General features: G+C 43.5%; 8 non-coding genes across 8 annotated transcripts; all 8 read left to right on the forward strand.

The window, feature by feature from the left end:
• The first annotated feature begins 158 nt into the window (after nucleotides 1-158).
• Nucleotides 159-277, forward strand: LOC129115410 (5S ribosomal RNA). The gene has a single exon (XR_008533034.1). It is a non-coding gene; the product is annotated as a 5S ribosomal RNA (ribosomal RNA).
• Nucleotides 278-657: 380 nt separating this feature from the next.
• LOC129115413 (5S ribosomal RNA) lies at nucleotides 658-773 on the forward strand. Its single transcript, XR_008533037.1, has one exon. It is a non-coding gene; the product is annotated as a 5S ribosomal RNA (ribosomal RNA).
• A 380-nt stretch (nucleotides 774-1153) lies between these two features.
• On the forward strand, nucleotides 1154-1272 carry LOC129115414 (5S ribosomal RNA). The gene has a single exon (XR_008533038.1). It is a non-coding gene; the product is annotated as a 5S ribosomal RNA (ribosomal RNA).
• A 380-nt stretch (nucleotides 1273-1652) lies between these two features.
• LOC129115411 (5S ribosomal RNA) lies at nucleotides 1653-1772 on the forward strand. The gene has a single exon (XR_008533035.1). It is a non-coding gene; the product is annotated as a 5S ribosomal RNA (ribosomal RNA).
• A 380-nt stretch (nucleotides 1773-2152) lies between these two features.
• On the forward strand, nucleotides 2153-2272 carry LOC129115412 (5S ribosomal RNA). The gene has a single exon (XR_008533036.1). It is a non-coding gene; the product is annotated as a 5S ribosomal RNA (ribosomal RNA).
• A 380-nt stretch (nucleotides 2273-2652) lies between these two features.
• LOC129115415 (5S ribosomal RNA) lies at nucleotides 2653-2771 on the forward strand. Its single transcript, XR_008533039.1, has one exon. It is a non-coding gene; the product is annotated as a 5S ribosomal RNA (ribosomal RNA).
• A 380-nt stretch (nucleotides 2772-3151) lies between these two features.
• Nucleotides 3152-3270, forward strand: LOC129115416 (5S ribosomal RNA). Its single transcript, XR_008533040.1, has one exon. It is a non-coding gene; the product is annotated as a 5S ribosomal RNA (ribosomal RNA).
• Nucleotides 3271-3650: 380 nt separating this feature from the next.
• LOC129115417 (5S ribosomal RNA) lies at nucleotides 3651-3769 on the forward strand. The gene has a single exon (XR_008533041.1). It is a non-coding gene; the product is annotated as a 5S ribosomal RNA (ribosomal RNA).
• The last annotated feature ends 388 nt before the right edge of the window (nucleotides 3770-4157 follow it).

Here is a 4157-nt window from a genome sequence, read left to right on the forward strand (position 1 = left end):
ACTACAATTGTGAACCTTATAGCCACTTTGTACATTCTGATTTGACATTTAAAAGCTGTGAGTTTGTCTGGAAATCTGCAGGCGCTCCCTGTATAGACGAAAGAGCAAAGCGTGGTGATATAGTATCTTTAAAAGGCCCTTTGGTAGGCACGATATTTGCTTACGGCCATACCACCCTGAACACGCCCGATCTCGTCTGATCTCGGAAGCTAAGCAGGGTCGGGCCTGGTCAGTACTTGGATGGGAGACCGCCTGGGAATACCAGGTGCTGTAAGCTTTTTTCACTCCTCTTTACAAAAAGCAGAGGGCGCTGCTGCTTTTTCAGTGGACACCGACAGGGTGGGAAGGAAATAGCTAGATCATGACTTGCCGGTATAGAAATGACACAAATCCAGTTAAATGATGGCTTTCATCATTCCTAAGCTCATCGATCATTTTCTTTTCAATTTTATGCTAACGTATTCTACATTTCAACAGTAAATATTAATCTTTTTACTGCACTACAATTGTGAACCTTATAGCCACTTTGTACATTCTGATTTGACATTTAAAAGCTGTGAGTGTGTCTGGAAATCTGCAGGCGCTCCCTGTATAGACGAAAGAGCAAAGCGTGGTGATATAGTATCTTTAAAAGGACCTTTGGTAGGCACAATATTTGCTTACGGCCATACCACCCTGAACACGCCCGATCTCGTCTGATCTCGGAAGCTAAGGGTCGGGCCTGGTCAGTACTTGGATGGGAGACCGCCTGGGAATACCAGGTGCTGTAAGCTTTTTTCACTCCTCTTTACAAAAAGCAGAGGGCGCTGCTGCTTTTTCAGTGGACACCGACAGGGTGGGAAGGAAATAGCTAGATCATGACTTGCCGGTATAGAAATGACACAAATCCAGTTAAATGATGGCTTTCATCATTCCTAAGCTCATCGATCATTTTCTTTTCAATTTTATGCTAACGTATTCTACATTTCAACAGTAAATATTAATCTTTTTACTGCACTACAATTGTGAACCTTATAGCCACTTTGTACATTCTGATTTGACATTTAAAAGCTGTGAGTTTGTCTGGCAATCTGCAGGCGCTCCCTGTATAGACGAAAGAGCAAAGCGTGGTGATATAGTATCTTTAAAAGGACCTTTGGTAGGCACGATATTTGCTTACGGCCATACCACCCTGAACACGCCCGATCTCGTCTGATCTCGGAAGCTAAGCAGGGTCGGGCCTGGTCAGTACTTGGATGGGAGACCGCCTGGGAATACCAGGTGCTGTAAGCTTTTTTCACTCCTCTTTACAAAAAGCAGAGGGCGCTGCTGCTTTTTCAGTGGACACCGACAGGGTGGGAAGGAAATAGCTAGATCATGACTTGCCGGTATAGAAATGACACAAATCCAGTTAAATGATGGCTTTCATCATTCCTAAGCTCATCGATCATTTTCTTTTCAATTTTATGCTAACGTATTCTACATTTCAACAGTAAATATTAATCTTTTTACTGCACTACAATTGTGAACCTTATAGCCACTTTGTACATTCTGATTTGACATTTAAAAGCTGTGAGTGTGTCTGGCAATCTGCAGGCGCTCCCTGTATAGACGAAAGAGCAAAGCGTGGTGATATAGTATCTTTAAAAGGACCTTTGGTAGGCACAATATTTGCTTACGGCCATACCACCCTGAACACGCCCGATCTCGTCTGATCTCGGAAGCTAAGCAGGGGTCGGGCCTGGTCAGTACTTGGATGGGAGACCGCCTGGGAATACCAGGTGCTGTAAGCTTTTTTCACTCCTCTTTACAAAAAGCAGAGGGCGCTGCTGCTTTTTCAGTGGACACCGACAGGGTGGGAAGGAAATAGCTAGATCATGACTTGCCGGTATAGAAATGACACAAATCCAGTTAAATGATGGCTTTCATCATTCCTAAGCTCATCGATCATTTTCTTTTCAATTTTATGCTAACGTATTCTACATTTCAACAGTAAATATTAATCTTTTTACTGCACTACAATTGTGAACCTTATAGCCACTTTGTACATTCTGATTTGACATTTAAAAGCTGTGAGTTTGTCTGGCAATCTGCAGGCGCTCCCTGTATAGACGAAAGAGCAAAGCGTGGTGATATAGTATCTTTAAAAGGACCTTTGGTAGGCACGATATTTGCTTACGGCCATACCACCCTGAACACGCCCGATCTCGTCTGATCTCGGAAGCTAAGCAGGGGTCGGGCCTGGTCAGTACTTGGATGGGAGACCGCCTGGGAATACCAGGTGCTGTAAGCTTTTTTCACTCCTCTTTACAAAAAGCAGAGGGCGCTGCTGCTTTTTCAGTGGACACCGACAGGGTGGGAAGGAAATAGCTAGATCATGACTTGCCGGTATAGAAATGACACAAATCCAGTTAAATGATGGCTTTCATCATTCCTAAGCTCATCGATCATTTTCTTTTCAATTTTATGCTAACGTATTCTACATTTCAACAGTAAATATTAATCTTTTTACTGCACTACAATTGTGAACCTTATAGCCACTTTGTACATTCTGATTTGACATTTAAAAGCTGTGAGTGTGTCTGGAAATCTGCAGGCGCTCCCTGTATAGACGAAAGAGCAAAGCGTGGTGATATAGTATCTTTAAAAGGACCTTTGGTAGGCACGATATTTGCTTACGGCCATACCACCCTGAACACGCCCGATCTCGTCTGATCTCGGAAGCTAAGCAGGGTCGGGCCTGGTCAGTACTTGGATGGGAGACCGCCTGGGAATACCAGGTGCTGTAAGCTTTTTTCACTCCTCTTTACAAAAAGCAGAGGGCGCTGCTGCTTTTTCAGTGGACACCGACAGGGTGGGAAGGAAATAGCTAGATCATGACTTGCCGGTATAGAAATGACACAAATCCAGTTAAATGATGGCTTTCATCATTCCTAAGCTCATCGATCATTTTCTTTTCAATTTTATGCTAACGTATTCTACATTTCAACAGTAAATATTAATCTTTTTACTGCACTACAATTGTGAACCTTATAGCCACTTTGTACATTCTGATTTGACATTTAAAAGCTGTGAGTGTGTCTGGCAATCTGCAGGCGCTCCCTGTATAGACGAAAGAGCAAAGCGTGGTGATATAGTATCTTTAAAAGGACCTTTGGTAGGCACAATATTTGCTTACGGCCATACCACCCTGAACACGCCCGATCTCGTCTGATCTCGGAAGCTAAGCAGGGTCGGGCCTGGTCAGTACTTGGATGGGAGACCGCCTGGGAATACCAGGTGCTGTAAGCTTTTTTCACTCCTCTTTACAAAAAGCAGAGGGCGCTGCTGCTTTTTCAGTGGACACCGACAGGGTGGGAAGGAAATAGCTAGATCATGACTTGCCGGTATAGAAATGACACAAATCCAGTTAAATGATGGCTTTCATCATTCCTAAGCTCATCGATCATTTTCTTTTCAATTTTATGCTAACGTATTCTACATTTCAACAGTAAATATTAATCTTTTTACTGCACTACAATTGTGAACCTTATAGCCACTTTGTACATTCTGATTTGACATTTAAAAGCTGTGAGTGTGTCTGGCAATCTGCAGGCGCTCCCTGTATAGACGAAAGAGCAAAGCGTGGTGATATAGTATCTTTAAAAGGACCTTTGGTAGGCACAATATTTGCTTACGGCCATACCACCCTGAACACGCCCGATCTCGTCTGATCTCGGAAGCTAAGCAGGGTCGGGCCTGGTCAGTACTTGGATGGGAGACCGCCTGGGAATACCAGGTGCTGTAAGCTTTTTTCACTCCTCTTTACAAAAAGCAGAGGGCGCTGCTGCTTTTTCAGTGGACACCGACAGGGTGGGAAGGAAATAGCTAGATCATGACTTGCCGGTATAGAAATGACACAAATCCAGTTAAATGATGGCTTTCATCATTCCTAAGCTCATCGATCATTTTCTTTTCAATTTTATGCTAACGTATTCTACATTTCAACAGTAAATATTAATCTTTTTACTGCACTACAATTGTGAACCTTATAGCCACTTGCCTGGTCAGTACTTGGATGGGAGACCGCCTGGGAATACCAGGTGCTGTAAGCTTTTTCACTCCTCTTTACAAAAAGCAGAGGGCGCTGCTGCTTTTTCAGTGGACACCGACAGGGTGGGAAGGAAATAGCTAGATCA

Source organism: Anoplopoma fimbria, unplaced genomic scaffold (assembly GCF_027596085.1).
Source record: "Anoplopoma fimbria isolate UVic2021 breed Golden Eagle Sablefish unplaced genomic scaffold, Afim_UVic_2022 Un_contig_7471_pilon_pilon, whole genome shotgun sequence".
In the NCBI taxonomy this organism is placed as follows: domain Eukaryota; kingdom Metazoa; phylum Chordata; class Actinopteri; order Perciformes; family Anoplopomatidae; genus Anoplopoma; species Anoplopoma fimbria.